This window comes from Tympanuchus pallidicinctus, unplaced genomic scaffold, assembly GCF_026119805.1.
Source record: "Tympanuchus pallidicinctus isolate F22 unplaced genomic scaffold, pur_lepc_1.0 scaffold16, whole genome shotgun sequence".
In the NCBI taxonomy this organism is placed as follows: domain Eukaryota; kingdom Metazoa; phylum Chordata; class Aves; order Galliformes; family Phasianidae; genus Tympanuchus; species Tympanuchus pallidicinctus.
This window is the reverse complement of record NW_026294679.1, coordinates 2242692-2255601: the sequence shown is the minus strand read 5'-3', so window position 1 is coordinate 2255601 and position 12910 is coordinate 2242692. Positions and strand designations below refer to the sequence as shown.

General features: G+C 45.2%; 1 long non-coding RNA gene across 1 annotated transcript; it reads left to right on the top strand.

Annotated features, from left to right (window-relative positions):
• Positions 1 to 2297: 2297 nt before the first annotated feature.
• LOC128077612 (uncharacterized) lies at positions 2298 to 12530 on the top strand. Its single transcript, XR_008205092.1, has 4 exons — positions 2298 to 3254; positions 3785 to 3844; positions 8996 to 9086; positions 11245 to 12530. It is a non-coding gene; the product is annotated as an uncharacterized LOC128077612 (long non-coding RNA).
• The last annotated feature ends 380 nt before the right edge of the window (positions 12531 to 12910 follow it).

The window sequence follows — 12910 nt, the reverse complement described above, 5'->3', positions numbered from 1 at the left end:
AAAGTGTGTTCCAAATGGAGCATTTTTGTTACAAATAGTAACCCTTGGTGCTCAGTAGGTGTTGGCAGCTATCTGCTGTGCCTGCCCTTGCTCATGACCACACACCGTGGTGCTCTGCAGGCTCCATGCACTGGATTTTGCCACCGGGGTGCAGAGCAGCAGGAGATGTCAGCTCTGTGAGTGCCATGCAGGTGTCAGGGCACCTTTCCCTGTATGCTGCCTGGCTGAGCACACGATGCTGCTGACTCTTATTTAGCCCTAGTGCCTATCTGAGTACATGACAGCCACTGCCCTGGCCGTTGGGAGCCAGCTGTCCGGGTGTTTTGCATCAGCCAGATAAGGGGATGCGAAGCCGCATGCATGTATTTTCTCCTTCACCTGGTCTCCTATCTGTAGCCCAACGGGAGACTGTAAGCCTTTGGAAGACTCAGCCCCAGCAGCGTCGTTTGGGAGTGGGCAGGAGTTGAGTGCTCCGAGCGCAGAGTGCTCCGCGGTCACCCGGGGATGAGGATCAGCCTTTCCTCATGGGCTGTGGGACCAGCGACCTCTGCTGCTGCAACACGTGAGTCGTAGAACGTTGCAGAGAAGCAGGGCAAGCAAGCGAATTGCTTGGTATGCAGAGCTGCTGACTTTTGGAGTTTACTATCTGGGGTATTTATTTATTCAAGCGCCCCATGCACCTCATTTACAACACTGTGGCTGGCAAGATTTTATCTGATGTGTGTTCAGACGAGCAGAATAGAATGATCAACTCCAGACATGCAATTTTTTTCCCTCTTCATTATCCCACCAATAAGGGAAAAAACAATCTAAAGACAAGAATTAAACTTCAATATACAGCTGAAGTGGATGGGAGATGGCAGGGTTACTCCAGCACGTGTCCCTGCCCAGAAGCCCATGCCATGGGAGCAGGGTTGGTGTGTGCTGGCCACAGGGCATCACTTCTTTTGGCCCCACTGTGTCACACTGCACCCTGCTCTCCTTGCAGACATTTGTCAGCACGTTATGATTCTCAGCAATTACTCATTTTTATAGGAAGGAGAATTTGTGGAGGAAAAAAAGGTCAAGGAAGATTAATAAGGAACAAAATGTCTAATAACTACACAATATTAGATGAAAATAGGAGAATGATTACTGCACACGCTGTGCTGCTTCATCTTATTATCCCACTTTAGTGGAATCCATAATTTACAACTTTAATAAACTCCCAACCTCTTTGGGCCAAGATATACATTGCTGTTATTTTTATTAGCTACATAATAATAAGAAGCAATCTGCAACATAATTGCCCTGCATAAGCAAACTTCTAATCACTTTTAAGAATATTTTTATGGTGACTAACAGGGACAAAACCAGACAAAGTGCAGCCCCGAGACTGCGTGTTTTCACCTCCAGGTTTCCAGCATCACACATTCTGCTAATGAGTAGAGGTCACAATTACCTTGGAATAGCTAACGGCGAAATGGGGGATCAGTGCACCAAAGTTCAAATATTCAAAACTGCAAATATTCAAAGATTTGTATTAACCCCTCACCGGTTTTAAAAGTCCTGAAGAATTTAAGTGGGGAAAAAAAAAGAGATCTAGTGTGATCAGAGGGTGGTGAGGCACTGGCACAGGTTGCCCAAGGAGGCTGTGGATGCCCCATCCCTGCAGGCATTCAAGGCCAGGCTGGATGTGGCTCTGGGCAGCCTGGGCTGCTGGTTGGTGACCTGCACACAGCAGGGGGTTGGAACTGGATGAGCATTGTGCTCCTTTGCAACCCAGGCCATTCTATGGTTCTGTGATTCCTGAATACCAGGCTCAAACTGGGCTTGGAACACCACAAGCAGCATTTTCCTACTGTAATTCAGAGCATGATCTAAACATTCACAGAAATTCAGAGAGAATTAAACCTTTGTCGTACACTTCCATAGGATAACTGCAGAGAATCCCAACGCTGATAGGATTTCATTACCATGCTCTGATTTGCAGGGTAATTACATGGAACATAATAACACCTGTAACTGGCATTAAAACTCTATAAATAAGCTTTTCCTCTGGAGTTACTCCCCCCTCTCAAGTTAATGATTCCAGTCAATCTTTCTTATTTTATGAAGCAGTTTTTCAGCTGGTCTGAGGCCCCCAGCTTCTGCCTGAAGCTCAGCTGCAACAAAACAAAACATGGTCAGTTTTTGCCACAATCAAACCACCTGGGTAACTTTCCCAGGGCAGGCATCCCACTGCCTTATTTGTGCCTCCATTCGGCTGGTCTATTAATTAATATTAATATTATAAGATTTTTTGCTTGTGTTTCAGCTAACTCGAAACACTGGGATACTGTTTTGTGAGGGTAGATTATAGCCATAATCCATCAGAAATTCTATAACGTTATGTATTCAGCCTTCTTGGATATCCATCATCTGGGAGGCTTTTGCTTGTAGTCCTTGGCTGTTTCAGCCCGATCCAACCACTTACACTCCTCCTTCATTTTCTTATTACATTACCTGTGTCTCACTACTCTGAATACATGAACTGCTTTTCCCTTGTATACACAGCAAACTTGAACAGTGTATCTTCATTTCAAGGCCTTTCTGGCTTAGTTGCATCCTTCTCTCGTTTCTGTCACAGCACGAGGCCATAGCACCTGCACTCATCCAGTCAATGGTGCTGACCTTGGCTGCTGCTGCTGAATGTCCTTGAACTAGCTCTGTTCCCTGCTGCAAAATCACCTTGCTGCCCTCTGTACTTCTCCTTTCTATCTCATCTCCTGGGATACCAATAAATAACCCCCTTTTTTCTTTTTTTTTTTTTTCTTCCAATATCATTTCATTATTTTCTTTGTGCCTCTGTAGCTCTTAGGGTATGTGTTCTGGGTGCCAGCAGTCACTGGTATGTACAGGCAAAGTACAATTTTTCAGCCAGGCACAACACAAACTGGACTACTACTGCTTCTGCTGCTACTTCTCACCTTAGAGAACTCCCTTTTCATGTGATAGATAGGAGAGAATGAAACAGGGGAACTTAGCAAATAGGAAACATCAAATCACATATAGTGGCAATACTAAGCCACTGTCTGAAGCAGTGAAGGAGCACCTGGTGGGAAGGCAGAGCCAAACCAGGGGAGCTCAGGTGCATGCAGTGCAATGCAATGCACCCGAGTGACTGGAAGGGCTGCAACCAGAATCCATCCCTTTCTAGACCTCATTTAAAGCTTGGCAGTGGATGCAAGGGTATCTCTTGTTGGAGCTCCCTGCCTACTTCTGGCCTTTCAAAGGTAAGCAGCTTTTTTTCTTTTATTTCTGCATCTGTGGCTCCTGCATTTGGGCTCATTCTCATTTGCTGTAGCCAAACATTTTTGCCACCCTGCTGTTATCATCCCACTATAGCATTACATCACAACACACCCTAACAACTCCCCCAGTAACCATGCACAGAACTTCATGTGAGCTTTTGTAAGTTCTGTAGATGCTCTTAAGTTGCCTTCTGCAGGCCCTGGCCAGCACACAACCCTCCATTCTCCTCCAGTGCCTATTTTGAGGAAGAGGGTGGAACTAGGGATTAGCTACACCTAGAGCACCAAGCAGGCAAAAGGCAGTCAAGAGCTGGAGGAATAGGTTATGCTTTGATTAAGTGCTCTGTCTTTCTTTGTTTCTTGTCCTCTGTGTGTCACACAGCTTATTAACTTCTGATTATTTCCTCAAGGTGCAAAAGCTTATGTCATTAGTTAATGTAGGAGTATCTGGCAGTTGTCTCTGATTTCACACAGCACATTCATTTCTTAACATCCCTTTTCCTCTCCCCCAGCTCCAGCATTTGCTGCACAAGAGGGATGAAGTGAAGGAGCAAAAGCCCAAAGGGCCTCTGGTGAGCACTGATGCCAGGCCAGCAGTGCTGGGGACAAATCTGGAACCAGGGCACTTGGGGGCCAAAGCCAATGGACATTTTTCCTGGAGGCACAAGGAAGGAGAAACAATAGGACTTTATCTTAACTGCAAAGCTTCAGCAGGTGAGGGGGGGGGGGGGGGGGGAAACAAAAAGAAAAGCACCCTATGTGGTAGATAGCAGTCATTTCACTTAGTGCTGCCCCTTGAAATGCATTTAGCAGCACTGAATAGAACAGCATTGAGAAGGTTATGCATAATATGCATAGATCGATTTCCATGCATTGTTTAACTTACTAAATCTAATTCTCTTTTCCACCCACTACTCAATTTAATTTCCATGCGTATAATGGATGGAATACAACACTCCCATGCCAGAGGCTAGCAGAAAGTCCAGGTAGAGGTCAGGTGAATGTCTGGAAACAAAACAAATTACAGGGAATGCTGATTGCTTTATTACAGCTTGTATCATCTTATTTATAGAAGAAATAACTTCTCAAGTGATTGTTAATGATTTTTAAATGTTTTCACATTGTTGAGGTAACAGAATTGCTGTCATGATGAAAGAGAAACATAACACAACCTCTGCATGTCCTTGTAAAATTTCAGTGGTTTCTTGGTGACAACCACAGTAATTAAAGCTGGAAAAAAGAACAGTATGTAAACCATTTGCACTGAGTCATAGCATGCAAATATTTTCCTTTTCAATTTGAGCTAGCATGAGTTTGGGCTCTGCCAGAAAGCTGCTTTGTGTGCTTTTGTCATGGGTGGTGATTGCTTGGTTTTGTGCAATGCAAGAGGGAAAACAATGCAATTTGGGGTTTTTCTTTTGAGGAGTTGCTCCAAATCTACTGGGGGGGAAAAAAGATATCTAGGAAGACATTTTCACTTTTTCAAGAATAAAGATTTACGTTTCCCAGTTCAGAAGTCAACTGTCATGTTTTTCCCCCCTTTGTACTCTCAGGAAAGTGGAAGAGCAGTGGAAACTCCTCATGTACACACTGGCACAGGTTGCCCAAGGAGGCTGTGGATGCCCCATCCCTGCAGGCATTCAAGGCCAGGCTGGATGTGGCTCTGGGCAGCCTGGGCTGCTGGTTGGTGACCTGCACACAGCAGGGGGTTGGAGCTGGATGAGCACTGTGCTCCTTTGCAACCCAGGCCATTCTGTGGTTCTGTGTAAAAACTTTACAGTGGTAACATGCAGTACACCACTGGACTCAGAAGCCTCCAGGTGTGAGTGGGTTTCCATCATGCACTGACTGCAAAACAAGGGTAGGATGCATTAGATTTATCTCTCAGTTTACAGATGAAATAGAGCTGTTTTAAGCTCTATTAGTAATCTCACAGTCTTTCATCAGCCATGTGGTAAATAATTGCTTGCCCATGGGTTTCTCTAGGCTCAAGATGGTGTGATGCTGAGGGTGATCACAGCAAGGGCATTTTCTAACCTTAATTCAGTTTGGCAGGTTCCCTGGCATGAGCGTGTACCAAGTTTTCCTTCACCTGCAGGCCAGCTTTGTCCTGTAGGACATCAAAACTCATCAGGACCTGCCTCGTCAGCAGGGAAATCAGCCCATGAACTTGTAAAGCAAAGACATGCTGAGATGGAGCATCCTCCTGCAACGAGCCTGTGTTGTTCACTGTGGGGCTGTGCTGCCACAGGGGAATGCATCATCCCAGTAGCTCCTCTCTGAGATACGATGGCCATACATTAGCACAAGAGCGTCGTATATTACCTGAAAGAGCTGTAGCTCTCACACCACATTACACCAATCCATCACTGAAGCAAGCTGTTGCTTTAATGATATATTAGTGTAATAATCTGAGCAGGGCATACCAATGATATATTACTCCAAAGATGGCACCATTTTATGGAAGCTAGGTTCCAGGAAGATATTCAGTGTAATTATAGGCTGCTGGCTGACTTCTAGTGGCAAGAAAGTCAGCCAACGCACCCAGGAAACAGTGGGAACTGCTTTCCCAGTTGGGGTTGGAATCACCAGTATAGAAATGGGCTTTCTGTTCATCTAGTGGTGAATGTTCTCTTCTCTTAGCTGCAGTGAGTTGTCTTAAATCTGTGCTGGTCACTTGGTGGAAAGGTCTAGATAGCAGTTATCCTAGGAAACCCTCTTAGTACAGAGCAGCTTCTTTCTAGGCCCAGGTTTCTGTTTCTGCTGTTCTCTATGAATAGTTCTTCCATTTTGTGATTTTCATTAGGACAAGGGTAACTATTTCTTGTAACTCACCCTTAGAAATAATCTACATTTATCTTTGGTTTGTGTCGTGCTGTGAGACTTTGGTGCACTGATGATGAGTTGTCACTTGGCTCAGTAAATATGGGAAGAGGTTAATTTTGCCCTCTTGACTATTTGATTGGTAAGAATGCATTTTATCACCAGAAGAAAGCTGCTTGCCAAATATTACACGTTTATAACAGGCACTGGACTTTTGCAGCATACAGTTGGCACTGTTAGATCCCAGCTTTCCAAATCCCTGCTCATCTTGGCTTTTTACAGGAGCAAATTTAATCGTTCCTCAGGAGAACAAAATTAAAGCATTCGAATAAAGGGAAAACAAACAAACAAACAACCATAGGTTGTAGAAAATGATCAGGTGAACAATACTTCTTGTTGCCTCTGACTTCTGTGAGGCAGTGAGCTGCGTTTCTGACCTGGATGTGATCTTACAGGGGTTGGCACACCGCAGCACCAGGAGGAGAATAGAGTTGAGCATCGCCTTTCAAACGAAGGGCGATAGAATAATGGAACAGCCTGGGGGAGGCGTTAGCTCCTTTGATACTGATTTTATTTTTTATTTCCCCCCCCAAATGGACACATGAACTTATGTTTAATGTTATAATACCTATAATAATAATTAAATTGCCAGTGCTTCTCTCCAAGGTCTCGAAGTGACTTCACAGACAATTAGTCCCGCGAGGCTCTAAGTATTAACGCCGTCCTTTGTGCGGATGAGATCTGAAGGAAAAAGAGCCTAATTGGCTGAACAAAACCCATTAAAGTAAATGGGATGTAGGACCTGTGACTTTGAGTCTGCTGGCAGTGACTCGGAGCAGCAGCGTGCTGACATCCCCAGCCCTTCTCCATCCATCTTTCTCTCAGGCTCTGGTGCTACAAATATCTGGTATAGAAGAGGAGGGACAGGAGTCACTCTGTCAGTGTAGAAAGAGAAGGAAAAGCCTTTGGAGAGGTGAGGAAGTGGGCTTTGTGGGATGTCAGGACCATAGTGCAGCTGATGTAAAAGCATTTTTCTCTGAAGTAATGTGCCTGGCTCTTTCTGTAAGATACACTTCAGAGAACAATTGATCTTGTTTCTTAGCAGTTACACCATATGCAGAGAAGTACAGCCTAAAGTAAATAAATCTATATGCCATATAGCCAGGATCATATTTTCCAAAGCAAAATCGTAGACTTGCTGAACCACAAACATGATCTTAAGGTGATTTTTACAAGAAGCAATAGCCTAAAACTTGACCATAGGAAGTTCCATGCAAACATGTGGAAGAACTTCTTTATGGTAAGGGAGATGGATCACTGCTAAAGGTTGCCCAGAGAGGTGGTGGAGTCTCCTTCTATGAAGATATTGAAGACCTGTCTGGAAGCCTATCTGTGGGATCTATTGTAGGGATCTGCTTTAGTATGAGGTTTGGACTGGAAGGACTCTTGAGGTTCCTTCCAACCCCTGCCACTCCGTGATGTTCAATCGCTGGAATCTTTGCAGGAATTGCACATACAAAATGCATTATATTAACTTACTTTGCCCTGGGGGACCGTAATTTTTTATTCATCCTTAACATTATTTGCTTGCAATTTGTATTTTTATCACATTGGAAAGTGTAACAGAGAGCCTAAAAACATTCTAAACCCCCAGCAACTCCGATCAGCCCCTAGCTCGCTTTCAGCTGTGCACAGCTTCAAACCATCCAACAGCTGCCTGACTTCTGAAACACAGCTGAATTTCAGGTGCCTGGTTACCCCTTCCCTGTGCAAGTTATAGCTGTTCATACTGCATAGTATCAAAAATCTTTCACTGAGGTTTTTCTTAGGGTCAAATACCTTTGCACAGGAACAAACTGGGTTTTGCAAGGCAACAAATCCCTCTTAGTAATGTGTTGGAGACAGGGCAGCCAGCAGTAGAAGGTTATGAACCTGGAAGTGCTAACATTGCTCTATGTGTCAATGAAGTTGGATGCTTTTTAAATGTGGATTTGTTTATGTAACAGCTTGAAAATGAAGACTTAAAGGTGAGCAGTTAAAAGTACAAACGCTATTAAGCAAATCTGTCAGTAAGAGGACTGGCATAAAACTTGATACTGCATACTGAAAGCAGGTGAGCTTGGGCTCCAAGCAACATTCAGAGTCACTTGAGAGCAATTGGTTGGTGCTAAAGTGAATGTATCTTTCAAAGAAACATAAACAGCCAGCAGAGAATGAAGCTGTCTTACAGCTCCAGCTGCCCCTAAAGGAAGCCAGGAGCCTGCAAGGCTCCCCTCAGTGCCCTTCCATTGGATCTTAGAATTGTTAGAGCTGGAAGTGTCTGCTAGGATCCCCAACCCACCCCACCGTGCCCACTGCCCACATCCCTCAGTGCCACATCCCCACAGCTCTGCAACACCTCCAGGGATGGTGACCCCACCAGTCCCTGGGCAGCTGTGCCAATGCCCAACTGCTCTTTTGGAGAAGATCAGCAGGAAAAGGACAAAGAGCCAAAGATGCTCCCCCCATTCACTCCCAAGCAGAAGTTTCCCATTATTTTGCTGAGCATTGGGAGGAAATCAGAACAGGGATGGCTGAGCAGCTCCCCTCCCCACCCAGCTCACGGGCTCCTGGCTGGCAACGTGCCCCGTGTTCTCTTTGATGGATGGCCTTCCCAGGCTGGGAAATAAATGGGTTTTGTCCACAGTCCAGCACAGCGAGTCTCAGCCGATTTGAGAATAAATCACAACGCCTGATGTAAACACTTAGGCTTTCAAAAACAAAACAGGTCCTCAAGGAGACATGTTCTGCAATGTCTTTCCATTAAACATGAGTTTTGCAGTAATTAATAGCCTGCTTAGTAATGGAAGCAAAAAAAATAAAAAGGGTTTCTCAGGGGGTTTCTTCACACTCTATTGCAGCAGAACGAGATGCTCACAACTTGCTGCCCCTTGTGCAGTGGAACAGCTGCAGGGCAGCCCATGTTTGACACCGATCTCCTGTTTAGACCAGGTGAGTGATGAAAAGATGTGCCTTGGAAAAGCAGAATGTTGCAACCTGCTTGTGGCCTGTATGACCATAACCATTTCACTTCTGAAGGGAGCACACACAGGATGTTGTGACACACGTGCACAAATGGTGATGCTCCAATTCCCCACACAGCAGTAGTTCCCCCTGGCAATGCCACCAGTAGAGACCACAGCATTTCAGGGAGGTGGTTGGAGTTCTGTGACACTTCTGTGTGCTTTCTGTGCTCAGTGTGGACAATGAATACTTTGGTTTCTCCATTCTTGCTGTCTCAACCACAGGAACTGCCTTGCTGCTGAAGTAGGGGTGCATATCCCTTCCCTTTAGGTGCTAACGTATGGGAGATCTGTACTAAGGGGCATATATCCTAAATAAGCAGTCTCCTTATGTGTCATTAATGATATTCTTTCCATAAAATTCATGAAACAATAATTCTTCACTTATTTTTCCTCAATGGAAGGCAGATGTTACGCTTCCAGAATTCAACAGACCAAGGATGCTCCATATCAATAGATCTGAACACCATTAACTCCAAGGGATCTTTCTACATGGGATCGCTAATGAGCTGAAATAAAATAAGAAGTAAAAGTGAAAGATAAAGTGTTTAGTGGACAAAAGAAGATCAATGCTTGAATGCATGTTTCACTTTCTTATAGACAGACTTTCTGAATAGTTAGACTGAAAGAAAACATAATGAAGGAATGTGTGATCTTACCACGCTGTGAGGGCATTAGTGCTGTTTGTGCTGATGCTTTTGCTGCCCAAACCTTTGGTGTATGCAAAGTCTATTGCTTTGAAATGCAAATAATGGGGAAAAAATGCATACAACATTTAAAGACTGCTTACAAGAGTGGATAGTGATAGGATGAGGGGGAATGGTCTTAAACTGAGACAGGGGAGGTTGGATATGAGGAGGAAGTTTTTCCCCCAGAGGGTGGTGAGGCACTGGCACAGGTTGCCCAAGGAGGCTGTGGATGCCCCATCCCTGCAGGCATTCAAGGCCAGGCTGGATGTGGCTCTGGGCAGCCTGGGCTGCTGGTTGGTGACCTGCACACAGCAGGGGGTTGGAACTGGATGAGCATTGGGGTCCTTTTCAGCCCAGACCATTCTATGATCCTATGACATTTCTCTTGTGCAATGTGGCTGCAGAAAAGTGTTGCCTGAGCTCTTGTGAGTTGGAGAGTTAACTAAATTAGAATATGTTGTGCAATCTAAATATGGCAGTCTCCAGCAGATTTGTCTTCCTATGAGATACATATTTCAGGTTTAAATTATCTGAATTCTAATTTTAGAGTTAATAGAGTTAATTGCCATAGGCCAATTGTCTCAAGCTTGATTGGCTCGAAAAATGTCCATTAGTTAGATAATAATTGTCACAGCAAACGAGCAGAGCTGCCTTAAGTCCAAAGTAATGTTTGGGTGGGCATTCGTGGTGTCTGATGGATTTCCTTCTGTTTTGCTATGATCCGAGTAGTTCACCTCCAGTTATTTGCTGTTTCTCACTGTGTGTTTATATGTCAGCTGCTCCCACTTCCTTTTAGTTGAAACAATTAGGGTGGCTGGTAGTGGTATTTGATATGGGATCTATCACACTTCTTTTCTGCTGTGGTTTTGGGGCATGGAGTAGTTTTCAAGGTTCTAATTTTAAGGTATGAGAAAGAAATATGGGGGGAAAAAAAAATTGTAGCATTGATATAGAGTGCCCTGAGATTCAGTGTGGTGGCTTTGCTCCTGTGAAGCTGCTCTGCTGAGAGGGAGGCGGGCTTCCTCCTGCCTTCTGCAGGCTGGGTCTTGTGCATGCAATCATAGAATCCTTAGTTGGAAGAGACATCTGGAGGCCATCCAGTCCAACTCCCCTGCAGTGCACAAGGACAGCACAGCTCCAGCAGGTTGCCCAGAGTCTGATCCAGCCTGGCCTTGAAGTCTCCATGGATGGGGCATCCACCACATCTCTGGGCAGCCTGTTCCAGTGCCTCACCGCCCTCACCAGAAAAGACTTTTTTCCTTATACCCAACCTAAATCTGCCCTCTTTATGCTTGAAACCATTTTCCCTCGTCCTATCACAGCTGGCCCTGCTGAAGAACCTGCCCCCTTCTTTCCCTTAAGTTCCCCTTCAGATGTTGAAGTGACCTTTCGTTACAGGTGTTGTGACCTTTTAAGCCACCTTACCAAGAGAATAAGGGGCAAGTGGTGCCCACAGACAGCACTAATTGTGGAAGTGCAGGTGACCTGGTGGCCATGAGTGGTTGTCACCCACCACCCCACACACCTGGGAGCAGGCTGGACCTGGCAGTAATGATGCCTTTAGCAAGCCAATTAAGCCGTGCTACTTGATGAGGATGCACTACACAGCTTGCAAACGACACGGGGTCAGCAGCGCTTCTGTCTCTCACGCTTGCTTGTTAGCACACCTCATTTCTCGGGCTTTAAGCCGCCTAATTGGATGTTGCGGCGGCGGGAGGAGGGAGGAAGGTGGGAGTACCGAGGGGAAAAGCAGCTCCTGGAGCTCATCAGCCGCGATGATCGCTAGATGGCATTGCAAGCACACCGTTACCAGCGATGGGCTGGCGGCTGGGGATGGGGATCGAGATGGAACTGGGGTAGGGGCTGGAGATAGGAATGCGGCAGGGCTGGGGTTGGGGATCAGTTTAAGGCCTGGATTGACTATAACCACAGAACAGTCAAGGATGCTCCTCGGTCATGCTGTCATCACGCTTTTTATCATGAGATTTTGGTGAAACTCTAAAGGAAGAGAAGAGCAAAAGTTGTAAAATGATACACTTCTCATAACAAGAACTACTTTTTCCCATGGGTTCCATATCATGAAGCAGGCAAGGAGTTACGTTTAGGTAAGACTGCTGCTTTCTGATACTGAGTTTTTGTGAAACAAGCAGTCAGTGCCACCAAACACATTGTGCATGAGGATTTTCATGCCCTGTGGTGTCAGCTCTACTATGGAAGGCAGAAGGTAATGAGCTCCCTGTAGCAGTGACACAGAACACATTGTGACCTGAGAAGTGGGAGCAGCCCTGAGAGCCCTTTGGGCTGTGCATCAGTGGGGGATCAGCCAGAGAAGGGAAGATAAATAAAGGCAATGTCTGGGGGTGGATTGCTGAACTAATTTCATTGCAGCAGGTCCTTTACTTTGCAAATAGGCTTGGCATAAGCCTATGTACCTATGTAGGTGCTTAAAGTGGGCTATAATGCTAATACAGATGTATGTAAATGGGTTATAACACTCGTATCTCTATACAATATAGACAACCTATAACATAGGTTATAACCCTCCTGCCCCAGGGCATAAGCTATCCACTGCCCTCCATGAGGAAGCAATCTGACCCGCACAGCAATTCTTGCATCTCCTCTGAGAAGGCATCTCCCAGAGAAAGCACATGGGATCAGACAGAGCTGCCAGGGGAATGTGAATATTAGGCACACAAAGGGTACAGTGTATGGTTTAGAAATAGTTCAAACATAAGCATGCTGCTCAAAGTGCAAAGATCTATTGGTACAGGTATGGGAAGCCACCTCAGCTGTTTGAATTCCCTACCACGGACAGGAGCCCATTCACCTTCACCTCTCTATAACTACGATTGCTGCTAAATCCACGCCTTATTTCTGTATGTCTCGGGAATGGTGTGAAATTTCTAAAAGATGGATGGATTCTAAAGCGAGAGAAAGTTCAGAAGTGCAACTGAAAATCGAGTTTTCATCAATTTACATCTTCTGGCAGAGAAGAACAATTGTAGATGATTTCCTTCTCACTGCTTTATCAGTAGGAAAAGCATAACCCAAAAGAATGTTGTTA